This window comes from Trachypithecus francoisi, unplaced genomic scaffold (assembly GCF_009764315.1).
Source record: "Trachypithecus francoisi isolate TF-2019V2 unplaced genomic scaffold, Tfra_2.0 Lachesis_group5, whole genome shotgun sequence".
Lineage (NCBI taxonomy): Eukaryota > Metazoa > Chordata > Mammalia > Primates > Cercopithecidae > Trachypithecus > Trachypithecus francoisi.
The window spans coordinates 77039006-77057000 of NW_022681470.1; positions in this window are offsets into that span (position 1 = coordinate 77039006).

Consider the following 17995-nt stretch of genomic DNA (forward strand, 5'->3'; position numbering starts at 1 on the left):
TGGTGGGAGGTGAAAGGCACTTCTTATATGGCAGAGGCAAGAGAAAATGAGGAAGAAGCAAAAGCAGAAACCCCTGATAAACCCATCAGATCTCGTGAGACTTACTGTCACGAGAATAGCATAGGAAAGACCAACCCCATGATTCCATTACCTCCCCCTGTGTCCCTCCCACAACATGTGGGAATTCTGGGAGATACAATTCAAGTTGAGATTTGGCTGGGGATACAGCCAAACCATATCGCCATGGAATACTAAAAAAAAAAAAAAAAAAAAAAAGAAGAAGTAGAGGAGATAATCTTTGTCCTGAAGACCAAGGCAATCTGTTGGAGAGGTAAGATTTTCACTGATCACAATAGAAAACAAAAATGTTATCATCAAGGGCCTCGGAATTACCTCTGGAAAAAACAACTCTCATGTATCAGGTTGGCAGGAGCAGTTAAAGATTATCTGATGAAAGAATGCTAAATAATAACCACTTTTTTACTACATTTTTACTCTTTAATTCTTTTGAGTGTCTTTCCATTTCACTAAATTGATCAGCTGTTATAAATCTCAGCTATAATTAGCTTCATGGACATCATACACAAAGGAAAAGTGAAATCACTCCCTTCTACAAAATATAAATGTCTTTGACCCACCTTAATCTCACTGGTATATTCACACACACACACACACACACACATACACACACACACACAAAGTTACTACAAAGTCATAAACCTTTCCAGTTGGACTCCTTAACTCTGTTTTATTAAGAATGATGTCATGCACTACTCCTTAGTTTACTTTTAAAAAATTTGCTTTTTTACATTTCTTTCGCCATAGAATCATCTAACAATAAAGATAGTATTTAGACTATACTCATTAGAGGCCCATCCAGTTGGTTTCAAATACATGAGGGAGAAGGCCAGAGAGGTGGAGAGAGGCCAGCTGATTCAGATGAAAACAACAATAGCTCCCATTTATGAAGCACTTCAACCTGCAGACACCCTGCTGAACCCTTAACAAATATCTCATTTAATTCTCACAATAAATCCGAGGTGTAGATTTTATTATCTCCAGTTAGTGATTAGGAAGTTGAGGTTTGAATGGTTTAGTAAATGATCTAAGATGAAAATGCTTCACACCTAAGTCTGTCTACGTCTCTTTCCTGCTTTCATCCATTCCACAGAAACTGATTTAGAGAATAATTTCACTCAGTGGTAGAAATGAAAAAAAGTGCACAGATTCAAAACTTCAAATCCTATTAGCCAACAGGCAATTGGTTTACATCACGCAAATGTCTTAGCAGGAATTCTCATGAAAATAATTTTCCCTTCTCCACTTTGAATTAGTCTTTTGGAGCTTTTAAACTTAAAATCGTAAGTTTCCTTTTACTAAGGGTCAGCCCTGGAAAAATATCTTTCTACCCCACAAAACGAGATCCCTTTTGGGATTCCCAAGCTGAAGTTGATTTCCTAGATTTACCAAGTGTTTATTCTCATTACTGTTTTATGTCCTCTGATTGAGGAAGTTCTCCCTTTCCAAAGACGTAATATTCCCAACAAGATCCCACTGCTTCTCTGTGAGAAACGTGCCAGGAGAAGTATTGCTATACCTTTAAATGCATTCTTATTTTTGCCAGCTAAAAGCAGAAACTTCAGCAATGTCACCCCCTCCCTCATCAGGCTTTATTTCTTTCCAAATGCGTAATGGGAACCCACAGAGGGTAACCTGCTGATTCCCTTGAAGCAAGAGGCTCACAGACCAAAGGTTTAAATTTCTGTTATTTATCCCTTCTTTCAGTGATAATAAAGTACATCCCCACAGTTATCTCTATCTCCTCACCCACCAAAGTAAAAAAACATAGGCCTGGGGCAGGGGGATGGTGGTTGGAGGCACTATAAAAAAAATACTAAGTCACCAAAGTGGTGCATCTGCAGAGAGCAGAATGCTTCTAGACTATTGCTATCGTTACAACTATTATTATCTCAATAGATGTGTATAGAAAACACCATGCTTAGAAAATGAAAGAAAAACTCAGGTAATTAAAATGACTTCCCCATGGCCATATAGCTAGAAAATAGCAAAATATGGGTATGATGTCTTACAGGCTTGAAGCTGCGTGACTCCACATCCAGTGTTCTCCCCAGCGTGTTCACCATAGTAAAGAGGTAGTGAGCATTCCCCCTGCTAAGTTCTGATTGGACCCATGGTTGCATTATAGCAAAATATGGCTCTTAATAATTAGTGCCATTTAAATTAATACCCCAGATTTACAACAACCATCTCAGTCATTATACGTTATGATACTACTCTATCACTAAGTCCTTTGTAAACTGAAATGTAACCCTTTCGTCATTTCTCTATTCAAATAATTTCACTATAATGTCCCATTATTATATGATCAAGTTCAAATTCTTTGGTGAGTATTTCAAGCCCTTCATTTTTTAATTTTTATTTTTTATTATTATTATTAGAGACAGGGTCTCACTCTGTCACCCAGGCTGGAATGCAGTGGTTCAATGATAGCTTACTGCATCCTCGAACTCCCAGGCTCAAGCAATCCTCCCATCTCAGCCTCCCCAGTAGCTGGGACTGCAGGTGCATACCACCATGCCTGGCTAATTTTTTTTTTCTTGGAGAGACAGAGTCTCAACATGTTGCCCAGGCTGGTCTCAAACACCTGGCCTCACAGGATTCTCCTGCCTTGGCCTCCCAAAGTGCTGGTACTACGGGTGTGAGTCACCACTCCTGGCTTCAAAGCCTTTCATTTATATTTGTTTGCTTTCTTTAACTTTACCTTAGGTTGGGTGTACGTGTACAGGTTTGATATACAGGTAAACTCGAGTCATCAGAGTTTGTTGTACAGATTACTTCATCACCTAGGTACTAAGCCTAGTACGCAACAGTTACTTTTTCTGCTGCTCCCCCTGCTCCCACCCTCCACCCTCAAGTAGGCCCCAGTATCTGTTGTTCTCTTCTTTGTGTTCATGGTTTCTCATCATTTAGCTCCCACTTATAAGTGAGAACATGCAGTATTTGATTTTCTGTGTCTGTTAGTTTGCTAAGGATAATGGCTTCCAGCTCCACCCATGTTCACATGAAAGACATGACCCTGTTGTTTTTTATAACTGCAGAGTGTTCCATGGTGTATATGTAGCACATTTTCTTTATCCAGTCTGTCATTGATGGGCATTTAGGTTGATTCCATGTCTTTGCTATTGTAAACAGTGCCATAATAAACATTCATGTGCATATATCTTTATGGTAGAATGATTTATATTCCTCTGAGTACTTAACCAGTAATGGGATTGCTGGGTCTAATGGTAGTTTTGTTTTTAACTCTTTGAGGAATTGCCATACTGCTTTCCACAATGGTGGAGCCAATTTACACTTCCACCAACAGTGTGTAAGTGTTCCCTTTTCTCTACCATCTCGCCAGCATTTTTTGACTTTTTAATAATAGATATTCTGACTGGTGTGCGATGGTATCTCATTGTGGTTTTGCCACTTGCATTTCTCTAATGATCGGTGATACTGTTTTTCATATGTTTGTTGACCACATGTATGTCTTCTTTAGAAAAGTGTCTTTTCGTGTCTTTTGCCCACTTTTTAATGAGGTTATTTGTTTTTTCTTGTAAATTTCTTTAAGTTCCTTGTAGATGCTGGATATTAGACCTTTGTCAGATGCATAGTTGCAAATATTTTATCCCATTCTGTGGCTGTTTATTCTGTTAATTGATGGTTTCTTTTGCTGTGCAGAAGCTCTTTAGTTTAATTAGATCCCATTTGTCAATTTTCGCTTTTGTTGTGATTGCTTTTGGCATCTTTGTCATGAAATCTTTGCCCATTCCTGTGTCCAGGACGGTATTGCCTAGGTCGTCTTCCAGAGTTTTTATAGTTTGAGGTCTTACATTGAATCTTTAATCCATCTTGCTTTGATTTTTTATGTGGTATGAGGAAGGGGTCCAGTTTCAATCTTCTGCATATGGCTAGTCAGTTATCCCAGTACTACTTATTGAGTAGGAAGTCCTTTCCTTATTGTTTGTTTTTGTCAGCCTTGTTGAAGATCAGATGGTCCCAGATGTGCAGCCTTATTTCTGGGCTCTCTATTCTGTTCCATTGGTCTATGTGTCTGTTTTTATACCAGTACCATGCTATTTTGGTTACTGTAGCCCTGTAGCATATAGTCTGAAGTTGGGTGACGTGATGCCTCCAGCTTTGTTCTTTTTGCTTGGAATTGCCTTGGCTCTTCAAAAGCCCTTCATTTTTAAACAGGGGCTTGGGGGCACTGAATTCCTGTGGGTTCTCCTGGTTGACTAAGCTGGAGTAGACTGGTAAGTCAGAGGGACCTTCAACCTAGACATGAGGCAACTCTAAGCTGAATGACAGGTTTATTCTCTCTATTTTTGGTATATTTAAATTTTACAAAATGAAACATACTTTAAAAAATTATCCCCTAACAGCACAGTATTTCTCCAGCTCCAGGTTTTCATTTCCACCTTCATCATATTATTATTTTGTAATATCTTATATAATATTTTTCTTTATATTGACTTTAAACTGGTCCACTATTTTACCAAGATTTATACTAATGATAATACTAATGTTATCACAGGTTTGATGAACTAGTGTTGTCATTTTCTAATATACATTAAGATCAGTGTATAACTATCAAAAGAAAAATATTCCCAGCACTTTGGGAGGCCGAGACGGGCGGATCACGAGGTCAAGAGATCAAGACCATCCTGGCTAACATGGTGAAACCCCGTCTCTACTAAAAAATACAAAAAACTAGCCGCGCGTGGTGGTGGGCGCCTGTAGTCCCAGCTACTCGGGAGGCTGAGGCAGGAGAATGGCATAAACCTGGGAGGCGGAGCTTGCAGTGAGCTGAGATCCGGCCACTGCACTCCAGCCTGGGTGACAGAGCGAGACTCTGTCTCAAAAAAAAAGAAAAAAGAAAAATATTTCTGCCAGTACGATTTATAGCAACTATTCAGATCAACAACTATATACAGACCTTATTTTGGGAAACACCAATAGGAAAAAAGTTAACAGTCACAAGTCTTTCTATTAGATTGAAACAAAAGAAACAGTGAGGAGAGGAGCAAATACTGCCTTTATAAAGTGTGATGGGACCAAGCTGAGGAAGACCTCGAATGCCAAGTCCTTTGGTGGTAACATCTTAACTACTGAAGAAATGAAATTATCAGCCAGGGAAATGGAATTATCAGAGCTACACTTGAGGGAAAGCAATTGAGTTGCAAGTTGAAATAACTGAAATCTTGATCGTCCCCCACCCCCAAAATATGCTTCTCTCAGGATCTTCCCCTTTTAGTTAAGTGACAGTCCCTCCCTGCCTCCATTCTCCCAGTTGCTCAGGCTAAAATCCTTGTCTCTTTTTCTCAGTCATTCACAGCTCATCCATCACCAAACCCTTTTGGTTTTACTTTCCAAATAGAACCAGCCTTTTCTCACCATTTCTACAGGTACCACTAACTACAGAAAAGCATCATCTTTTTAATTTTTTAATTTTGTATTTTTTAGGAGCAGGGTCTCACTCTGTCACCAAGGCTGGAGTGCAGTGGTGCAATCATAGTTCACTGCAACCTCAAACTTCCAGGCTCAAGCAATCTTCCTGAGTAGCTAGGACTACAGGTGCGTGCCACCATGCCCAGCTAATATTTTTATTTTTGTGTGTAGAGACTGGGTCTCACAATATTGCCCAGGCTGGTCTTGAACTCCTGACCTCAATGGATCTTTCTGCCGCACCCTCCCAAAGTGCTGGGATTACAGGCATGAGCCACTGCACCAGGCCTCATTTGTCTCTTGCTCGTATTATTAAATAGCCTCCTAATGGCTTCCTGCTTCCTTCTTATCTCCCCTGCAGTCCTTTCTCCACAAAGCAGCAAGAGGTATCTCTTTTTTAAATAAAATACTTGTGTGTGTATTTTATAGAAACATGTGGCCTTACATAATCTCAGCACAATTATCAAAATCAAGAAAATTAGCACTGATATAATACTATTATCTAATCCACAGTCGATAGTCATATGTAATTGATTGTCCCAATAATGTCCTTTAATAGCTCCCACCTACCCCAGTGCAAGATCCAATTCTATATCACATCAGGTATTTATCTGTTATGGCTCTCTGTTCCCTTTTAATCTGAAACAATTCCTTAGCCAATTTTTTTGTTTCTTAGCCTGAATGTTTATTTAAAAAAATATATAAACTGGTTATTTTGGAGAAGGCCTCTCAGTTTGAGTTTTTCTGATATTTCTCCATGATTAGGATTCAGGTAGTGCATTCTGCAGGGCGGGAAACCCATGAAAGTGATGTGGTGCCCTCAATACATCATTTCCAGAAGCACACAACACTAGTTTGTCTATTTTTGGTCATATTAATGATGATTCTTTATGAACATCTGATAATTTTCTTCAATCATAAGTAAGTTCCTGCTTTCCCCTCTGTACTTCCTTTGCAGGTAAATACCTTAAGATTATGCAAATAAATGTTCATCATCAAACTTTCAGTCACTAGTTTTAGCATCCATTGATAATTTTCTAAATTCACTGTCCCTTCTACATTTATGAATTGGCAATATAATGTAAAGAAAAAAATTTTTGTGCCTCCAGTTTATTTATTTATTCACCCATTCATTCATTTACCTTAGTACAAACTCATGAACCTTAACTGAATTTATTGGTTTATAATCCAAATTGTATGCTAAAATTGTTTCATATTTGGTAAATAAAACCTCTTTAAGCTAGTTGCTATGTCCTGTTTTTCTATTATTACTATGATTATGATTATTATTATACTTTAAGCTCCGGGATACATGTGCAGAATGTGCAGGTTTGTTACGTAGCTATACACATGTGTCATGGTGGTTTGCTGCACCCATCAACCCATCATCTACATTAGGCATTTCTCCTAATGCTATCCCTCCCCTAGTCCCCAACCCCAGACAGGCCTAAAACCATAAGAACCCTAGAAGAAAACCTAGGCAATACCATTCAGGACATAGGCATGGGCAAAGACTTCATGACTAAAACACCAAAAGCAATGGCAACAAAAGCCAAAATTGACAAATGGAATCTAATTAAACTAAAGAGTTTCTGCACAGCAAAAGAAACTATCATCAGAGTGGACAGACAACCTACAGAATGGGAGAAGTTTTTTTCAATCTACCCATTTGACAAAGGGCTAATATTCAGAATCAACAAGGAACTTAATCGAATTTACAAGAAAAAAACAACCCCATCAAAAGTGGGCAAAGGATATGAACAGACACTTCTCAAAAGAAGACACTTATGCGGCCAACAGACATGAAAAAAAGCTCATCATCACTGGTCGTTAGAGAAATGCAAATCAAAACCACAATGAGATACCATCTCATGACAGTTAGAATGGCGATCGTTAAAAGGTCAGGAAACAACAGATGCTGGAGAGGATGTGGAGAAATAGGAAAGCTTTTACACTGTTGATGGTAGTGTAAAAGTTGTGGAAGACAGTGTGGCATTTCCTCAAGGATCTAAACCAGAAATACCATTTGACCCAGCCATCCCATTACTGGGTATACACCCAAAGGATTATAAATCATTCTACTATAAGGACACATGCACACGTATGTTTACTGCAGCACTGTTCACAACAACAAAGACTTGGAACCAACCCAAATGCCTATCCATGATAGACTGGATAAAGAAAATGTGGCACATATATACCATGGAATACTATGCAGCCATAAAAAAGGATGGGTTCATGTCCTTTGCAGGGACATGGATAAAGCTGGAAACTATGTCCTGTTTTTCCAAAAAAAAAAATGAATTTTTTATTTTGGAATAATTTTATACATATAGAAAAGTTACAAAGATGGTAGAGAGCTTACATATACCCCTTACCCAACTTCCCCCACTATAACCATTTTACACTACCGTGGCACTGTTCTCAAAACTAAGAAACCAGCAGTGGTACATTACTATTAACTACACTCCAGACTTTATTAAGGTTTATCCCTTTTTCCACTAAGGCCCTTTCTCTGCTGCAGGATCCAAGGCAGCGTGCCATGTTGCATTTTGTCCTCATGTCGTCTTAGTCCACTCTACTCTCACAGTTGTTCAGTCTTTCCTTGTATTTCATGACCTCAACAGTTCTGAGAAGTACTGGTCATGTAACTAGTATACTTCAATACAGTTTCATCATACCTTTTCATCATGAATAGACATGGGTTACGAGATTTGGGAAAGAATGCCACAGAGACAAGGTCCTTCTGTCATTCTATCAAAACAGGAAGTAGTGTGGTAGCAACATGACTTACTACTGGTGATGTTAAACTTGATCATTTTGGTTAAAGTAGTGTTTGCCAGTTTTCTCCACTGTAAAGTTACTATTTTCCCCTTTCTATTTCTACTCACTGGAAATCAGTCACTATGTCCAGTTCACACTTTTGCGGAGTGAGGAGAGGGTAGATCATCCACACATACTATTTGAAATTCTTCTGTAAGGAAAATGTATCTCTCATCCTTCATTAATTTATTTATTTGGTTATTCAATTATTTATGTACAGCAACATAGGCTCATGTACATTTATTTTATACTTGTGCTTATTATTATTATTCAATGCTACATTTTTTAAAAAGTTACTATTCAAATTCTTCCAGCTTTGGCCCCCAGGAGCTCTTTCAGATTGGTACCTCTGTCCCGTGCACATGCCTCCATGCTTTCACTTTTTGAGCACTTCCTTATTTCCTGACACTACAAGACTCTCCAGGCTCATCTTATATTTTTCTCGCTCTTGCCCTAGAATCAGCCATATGTCCAAAAAGCCCTGGCCCCTTTCACTGGAAAACAATATTTAGAAAGCAAGATCTGAGTGTTCGGCATGCTCATTGCTCCTGGAGTGGCACTGGCTCTACGCCAAGAAACTTCCTTTTAAACCATAAGCGAGAAAGGGATGGTGGTGAGAGATGAGGCTTGAATACCCACTGGGTTTTTGTTGTGCTGATCTCAGCAAGGGCCAAAGCAGTAATTTACATTCTAGATCCTCAGGAAAAACAGAATAAATCCCACAGATGATTTAGTTGGGAGAAAAACGTGAACATAGGTGACGGAGTGCATGCCAGAATTGAGAGAACGAGATGAAAAAGGAGTGTGCAAGGACAGGCCTGGTGTATGCCTGTGCCCAGTGAAATTATAAATCGCATGCTCTTCACACCAAGTGTCCCCATTTGGACAATAAATTACCTGCTCAACTTAGAAACTGCCTTGAGGATGAGATTTGTGATAGATGAGCCACTGATTAAGAATATTACAGTGTTTTGCTGTGTCAAACAATGTAATCATTCCTTTGCACATTTTATAGATATTTTATAAAGATTTAAACCATATGTCAGTGTTTCTTGGATTTCAAATGTGTCTCTGTTAAATGTGCCTCTTTTCTTTTTGGCACCTAACTGTCCTCCCCAGGGTAAGGCCTCCCTCCAAAGAAGAAAAGAACTCCATCTGAAAAATCCATCTGCTACAAGAGATAGAAAGAAATTATTTAGGCAGATAGTATGAGTAACAGAGTCCTCAGCAGAATTTCCCTTTTAACAAAAAACAACCTCAAAATAATTTCTTTTCTAACAAAGAACAGCCTGAAAAGTCGAGCTGCAGACATAGATATAAGCAAGCTAGAAGCTTGCACAGGTGAATGTTGCCAACTGTGCCAATAGGAAAGGGCTACCTGAGGGCCAGGCATGTTCCACATGGAGGCTCCATCTTCTCTTTTCTTTGTCATCACGTGTACAGTAAGGAAACAGGCAACATGGCACCAGCCGAATAGAGAACCCATCTGCATAATAAAAGCTTAGAGTGGCCAGCTTTTTCACGCCCTATGCAAATGGCACATCTAGCCCTAACCAGTTTTTCGCACCCTATGCAAATGACACACCTGGTCCAACCAATCTTTTGTGCCCTATGTAAATCGAACACCACCTCCTCAAGCTCATCTATAAAACCCGCTGCATTTTGCCATGGACCAGAAAACCTACTCAGGACCCCTCTCTCTGCCGGATAGAGCTCTTCTCTTTCTCTCACGTATTAAACCTCTGCTCTTAACTTCACTCCTTGTGTGTCCATATCCTTGATTTATTTGGCACGGGACAGTGAACCTTGGGCATTGCTCCACATGAACGATGTCGCTTTGCATTGTTTCTATAGTCAACTAACCCCATCAATTTTGTTCAGTTTATAATCTCTGAACTTTTTCTACCTGAGGCCTTTTTGGACAAATAGGAAGAAAGAAATTTAGAAATTTACCTTCTTTTTTTTTTTTTCTTCTTGAGATGGAGTCTTGCTCTGTCACCAGGCTGGAGTGCAGTGGCGCGATCTTGGCTCACTGCAACCTCCGCCTCCCAGGTTCAAGCGAGTCCCCTGCCTCAGCCTCCGAAGTAGCTGTGACTACAGGTGCATGCCACAACACTCAAATAATTTTTTTGTATTTTAGTAGAGACGGGGTTTCACCATGTTGGCCAGGATGGTCTCGATCTCCTGGCCTCGTGATCTGCCCGCCTTGGCATCCCAAAGTGTTGGGATTACAGGCGTGAGCCACAGCACCCGGTCAAGAAATTTACCTTCTAACCATCTTTTCTCACTTACTCAATCCTCTTTCAGCCTGACTTGTATCTTGGGTAACATCTTAACCTTACGTCCACACCTTCCTCCACTGTATGTCCTTGCTTCACTTCAACACACCATCTTGAAGGACACAGGCAGAGTGGGAAGTAAGCTTCACACAAGGATCTAGAGTTCAAATTTTGACATTTGAAACCACTACTGTTTATGCAGCCAGAAAAAGAAAATAGTTTTCATTTTAGATTTTAAAATGCAGAGCAAACTATACAGTGAAATTTGAAAACTCTAGCTGTCCACCCAACCAGAAAAAGGAGTCCAGTATTTCTTGGCAATGACAGAAATTTGGTGAACATGCATAGTGGCTAAATTTGGAATCTAGGTGAACACTCACTTTTAAATAGATTTTATGAAGCAATGTTTGCTCTAGAAAGTGTAGTCCTAGAAAATTTAATCAACTGCAAAAGAATCACTAGAGTTTGTGAAGGCTTGACAATTAAATGGCTTTAAATATTTGACTAAAAGGGTCTCCTGGTTTCTTTCAAAGTTGCACCAGCAAGAGTTACCTAAGTGCAAGCAAACCCAGGTGACATTTTTATATTTCCAGGAAACTCTTGTGCCTGGATTCAGACTTTAGAGAACGATCAAATCTTTGTTAAAACTCCCAAAAGTAGGAATTGAGACCAGGAAATAAGACATTCTCACTCCACCACTGTGTCTAGTGCCAGAGCTCAAACTGAGAGCTGCTCAGGAAAAGATCTCAGATCTGGCAAAAGGATGTGTTGTAAAAACCCACAGTCCCCATAATAACCTGCCCCGTTTCCTGCAGAAAGAGGCAAGGACCTGCCCAGAGCCAGAGGTCAGAAGGTAGCTGTGGAGCAGCACTACTCAAGTGACCTCCTCAACCTGGGGTGTCCTGAGAATGTGGCTCAGAGCCAAGCCTGGAAAAATCTGGAGAGCACATCTGAGATTCAAAGTACGGTCCCTTCCCTCAGCAACTCCTTCTTTTGGGGGCCCATGGTCAGGGGGACAGTTTCAGGAAGCAGGGTCTTGCTCTGATACCCAGGCTGAGTGCAGTGGCACAACCATAGCTCACTGGAGCCTCGACCTCTTGGACTCAGGTGATTCTCCCACCTCAGAATCCCGAGCAGCTGGGACTACAGGCATGCGCCACCATGTCTGGATAATTTTTTTAATTTTTTGTAGAGATGTGGTCTTGCTATGTTGCCCAAACTGGTCTCCAACTCGTGGGCTCAAGTAGTCCTCCCACTTCAGCCTCCCAAAGTGCTGGGATTACAGGCATGAGCCATCTTACCTAGCCCGTTTCTTCAACCTCAGGGCCAGGCTCTACCCTAGAGTGACTGTACCAATGGCAGGTATCAGAGTCAATTGAAAAGACTTTTCATGCTTCACCTGCCTGCATTCACAATTCAGAGCAATAATTCCAAAGAGAGTTTCATCATCACCTCTCTATTTTTCACTGATAGTGTTGTCATTGTTGGGGTTAGGGCAAAGTGGGGCACAATAGCAAAGATATGAATTCAACTTAAGTGTCCATCGACAGAGGATTGGATAGAGAAAACATAGTGTATATACACAAAAGAATATATGCAGCCATAGAAGAGAACGAAATCACATCTTTTGCAGCAACATGGATGGACCTGGAGGTCATTACCGTAAGTAAAAATATCTCAGAAACAGAAAGCCAAATACCTCACGTTCTCACTTAAAAGTGGGTACTAAATAATATGTACATGTGGACGTAGAGTGTGCAATAATAGTCACTGGAGACTCAAAAGGGTGGAGAGGTGGGAGGGGTGAGGAATGAGAAATTAATTATTTGACGGGCACGACGTATGTTATTTGGATGATGGTTACACTAAAAGCCCAGATTTCACCACTGTGTAATATATCCATGTTAAAAAAAAAACAAAAACAAAAACTGCACTTGTACCCTTTAAATCTACACAAATTTTATAAGAAAGTGAAGAAGCAGGGTTGTCAATGAGTGCCGACTGTTAATCAGGAGACTCCTGTTATGTTACTAGTACAACTTACCATTGGATTTGAGGGATGTTGCTTAGATTCTTTAGGAGTCAGTTTTCCCATCTGTAGAATGAGAGTCTGGAGCAGGTAAGTATAGTGTAATGGAAAGTCCACAACACCAAGTCACAATTCCTGGTGTGAAAACTAAAGCACATAATTTAACCTTCCTTTGCCTTACTCTCATTTCATTTAACATGGAGGTAATAAGATCTGTGTTGCCTATTTTATAGGGCTACTTTGAGGGTCAAATCATGTGAGAGTTCTTTAAAAACTTTTCAATGATACGTAAACATACAGCTTTATTCCAACTCTTGCTGCTTTACCATTGTCTTCTAAGTTCCCTTTACATTCTAAAATCATGATTTCAAAGTCTTTCAACATGAAATACTGTCCATGGCATTCCCTTAACTCTTTCATGGTCTTTCATCTATTCAGCCTTGGAATATGATCTTAGAACAAATGAACCAAAGACAACACCAACATCCACCTCTGCTTTCTCGCTCTTTTAAATTCTAACAGTCGAGAATGTTAATGCTCCGTGTTACTTAAAATAAAGATTGTCCAGTAGATGGTGCTGCTGACTCTGAAAATGGACTGAGAAACCAAAGCAACTTCACCTTCCCTACTAAAAAGTTTGGCGAATACAGTTGAGGCCAGTCTATGGAGAGCCTTGACTGGCGATCAAAGAATGTTTGAGTTATTGTCTATTCAATGTGAGATCAGTCCACAGTGTGAGCCGAAAAAACAATGATGAAAGGCATTAATTGGAAAAGTTAATTTGATAGAAAACTAAAGGATAGGATGTAGAAGACAGTGACCTGTTCAAGAGTGGAAAGACAGAAGGGCCTTGAGTTTCCAGAGTCTATAGAAAAGTAATAAAATGTATCAAATAATAATTTAAGTAATATTAATTTTTAATAATTTAATAATATCCACAATAATTATTATTATGAAGCACTGTTCTAATCTCTTTACATAAAGTTTACTATTTAATCTTCACAATAAAGCTATGAAGGAGGAATTGTTATTATGCCCATATTATAGAGGAGTAAACTGAAGTTGTGTCACTTGCCGAGAGTCACTCAGCTCATACACGGACTGAAGCTGAGATTCCCATCTAAGCAGTAGGCTCCAGAGTGTGTGCTCTGGTGACCTGCACTAAAATGGCTTCATATTTTACAACCTCCATGGTAAACAGCAATAACATTGAACAAATCATCAAACAATAACATCCACTAAATGGACGATTAGGAAAGAGAGCAAGATGACAGTCCGGCCTTTCCCACTCTGAATTTAAGGTGACAACAGGGTATACATCATTTAAACCACTGAAGTCATTTGGACCATGCACTATCTTAATCAACATGGGATTCCCTTTTACAGCTTTTCAGAATGGTTATTATACAGTTGAAAATGAAAGGCAAGGTCATTTTCTCCTAAAACCTCATCTTTTCCTTATAACCAAATCAACCTTTGTTCGTCAGGCTTAAAATCAAGGTGAAAGTTTCCCTCACTGTTTCCTCTATGTATGAGAGATAGCGTTGGCTCCATATCTGCTCACCCATCCACCCATTTTTTTTTTAACATAGCCACATCTTGACTTCTTACAGGAACAAGGACAAATTGGAAGTGGAGAGGGGAAAAGTCTAGTGCATAGCATTTCTTCTTGAGGTAACAGTGTATTTTGTCATTTTTTTCATTTGTATTTTCATGTGCATCTCATTGCAAAGTGTTCAGGTCACTTTTCTCTTTGAAGGCTGGGCTCTCTAATTAACATTAAATCCATAATGTATTGAGGTAGAGTGAATTACAGGAACCTAACAGTAAGAGAAAGGAGAGAGGAACCACTTATGAGTTGAACTGTCACTGAGCTGTCCAAATAACTACATATAAATAGGAAGTATATGGATCTGAAATTCTCAAGAGCTGTTCTTTCAGCACTACCGAATGCAAATTCTTGGTATGTTCCTAACTAAGGACCCTAGACTTCCCAGTCTACTGAACTTGAGATCTTTCTGTTGAAAAATAAGAAATGTTATATATATTCAAATCACCTTAACGTATCGTTTCATTCAAATGCATGCTCTGCTTCTTGCTAGCTACTTAACCCTGGGATAAGATACTTGCAGTCTTCTTCCCTCAGTTCCCTTGTCTATGAAATAGAACAACCTAACTTGTAGGATAGTTTTTTAAAAAGTAAATGAATTAATGTATGTAAAGCAGTTAAAACCATACCTGATATCTAATAAGTGAACTGTAAATTGTAGCTCTGTTTATGTTACTTTACACCTCATTTGAGTCACATAACAACCTTATGAAGTAAGATGGGTACACAGTATTATTTTCATTTACAACTAGATTTCAGAAAGATAATGGGACTTTCCCACAATCATACAGCTAGTAAGTCTGTGAGAAAATTAGAAAAAAGGCACTTGACATATGGTAAGTGCTCAATCAGTGTTTGTTGCCACTGTCACTCAGCTTTGACAACGCTAAGTTTCAATCCCAGATTTTCTGACTCCAGTGCCAAATTAATTTCTTTCTTTCCTTTTTTTTTCTTTTTCCCTGCACTCAGGTTTTTATGGTGAATAGGAATACAGTTTAGAACTGAAATACTAGCCAGACCTTGCAAGCAACACCATTACTTATAAGGTACTTCAATACCCAGGTTATCCAAGTCTTAACAAAATAAGATAAACTTGATGCCTCAAATTAAGACCAAGACTAAAAAAAAAAATAGATCACACAAAAGTTCTCGGGGGGATTAGGATGGAGATGGCAAATAAGAGACACGGCTAACGTGCAGTTCCCACTTGGACCAACGGAACAGTGTGTGGAGACTCACACCATTTTTCTCCAAGAACCACCACAGGAATGCACCAGGAAAACTGAAAGAATTCATGGAACCTTCGAAGGAAGCAGCATGCCACAGCAAATTTCATGAGACAGGCAAAAAACTGTGAGTTCCCAAAGTGTGAGAGGGGAAAAATCTTCCTCCAAACATACATCCCCATGGGGGAATCTGAAAATCCAGATCACAGGAGAAGGACTTAACCTTACCTGGAGCTGAAATGGATTTAGGGGGCCGCACAAAATATAAAAGTAGAAGCAGCAGCAGGAAGAGCCCTGTAGGCACTCCTAGTCTCCAGCTTGAGCCCAAGGAAGCCATCCCTGACTATAACTCACGGAGGTCCTTGGGGAAGACAGCCAGCTGAATTGGGGGATGGAGAGGTCACAGGGTGAAATGAGCTTCCAAGTGAAATTTGTAATACTTTTGACTGGGCACAAATTTTCTTGAGCAGAATCCAAGGTGTGAACAGAGACTGCTGCATATACAAGCACAGGAGGTGCTGCCGACATTGTGGGCAGACAGGGAGGGGCAAGGCCTGAAAGCCATGCTTGCTTTCTCAGCAAAGAAATGTAAGGCCTGGAACAAGGTCTAAGCATGGCACTGCAGGAGCAAGACCAGCCACCAACTGTGTGGCAGCTGGGTGAAGTCTTTCACTACCAGCTATCTCCTAGTTTTCTGGCAAACTATATGACACAGCAGAGGCAGCTTTAATCCCCTCTGGAACATAACCCCCATTGACCTGAGAAGCACACCCCTATCCCTGACAGTGGTTGTGGCAAGCCCCACCCAAGGAGAGCCTGAGCCCAGACCCATCTAAGCCTGCCCCCACCTGATGGTATTTCTCTACCTGCCCTTGTAGCCAAACACAAAAGACATAAACTTTTGGGAGGTTTATGACCCCACCCATCACCTGAGAAACCAAAATACTTACCCTGGCAAACTTAGATCCCTCTACTACTATTGTAGGTGGTGCTCTCTTGAAAGTGCCACCTCCTGGCTGGAGGACAACCAACTTTGGCCATTATAGCAACTCATGACAGAATAACCCTACTCCCAGGACTAAGTCCAATGCCTGCAACACCCTAGCTAACAGTGGTCCTGAGTGTGTCCACCTGACTTCACTACTAGCATAACCAGCATTAGAGCAAGCCAGCACACAGATATAAACATATCTACAACCAAGGACTTTCACAGTCTACTTCACTCTCCTGCCACCTCCACTGGAGCAGGTGCTGGTATCCATAGCTGGGAAACCTGAAGATGGATCACATCACAGGACTCTTTGCAGACATTCCCCAGCACCAGCCCAAAGTCTGGTAGCCTTACTTAGTGGCTAAACCCAGAAGAGCAATAACAATCACTGCTGTCTGGCTCTCAGGAAGCCCTATCCCTGGGGGAAGGAAGAGAGTATCATATTAAGGGATCAGTTCGTGGGGCAAAAGAATCTGAACAGAAGGCCTTGAGTTCCAGACTTTTCCACTGAAATAGTCTACCCAAATGAGAAGGAACCAGAAAAGTAATTCTGTTAATATGACAAAATAGGGCTCTATAACACCCCTGAAAGATCACATTAGCTTCATAGAAATAAATCCAAACCAAGAAGAAATCTTTGAATTGCCAGAAAAAGAATTCAGACACTTGATTATTAAGCTATTCATAGAGATACCGGAGAAAGGTGAAAACCACCTTAAAGAAGTTTTAAAAAACAACAGAGGATGTGGATGAAAAATTCTCCTCAGAAATAGATACCATAAAGAAAAAACAATCACAATTTCTGGAAATGAAAGACACTTAGAGAAATACAAAACGCACTGGAAAGGTTTAACAATAGACTATAACAAGCAGAAGAAAGAGCCTCAGAACTCGAAGAAAAGGCTTTCAAATTAACCCAGTCAGACAAAGACAAAGAAAAAAGAATTTTTGAAAATAACAAAAGCCTCCAAGAAATTTGGGATTATGTTAAATGGCCAAAGCTAACAGTTGGTGTTCCTAAGGAAAAAGAGAAATCTAAAAGTTTGGAAAAATTTTGAGGGAATAATTGAGGAAAACTTACCCAGCCTTGCTAGGATCTAGACATCCAAATACAAGAAATTTAAAGAACATCTGGGAAATTCATTGCAAAAAGATCATCAGCTAGGCACAGGTTATCTAATGTCAAGATGGAGGAAAGAATTTTAAGAGCTGTGAGACAAAAGCATCAGATAACCTATAAGGGAAAACCTGTCAGATTAATGATAGACTTATCAGCAGAAACTTTACAAGCCAAAAGGGATTTGGATCCTATCTTTAGCCTCCTCAAACAAAATAACTCTTAGCCAAGAATTTTGCATCCAACAAAACTAAGCTTCATAAATAAAGCAGAGATACTATCTTTTTCAGACAGACAAACAAATGTTGAGAGATTTTGCCACATCCAAGCTACCACTATAAGAAATGTTAAAAGGATTTCTAAATCTTGAAATGAAATCTTAAAATGCACCAAAACAGAACCTTTTTAAA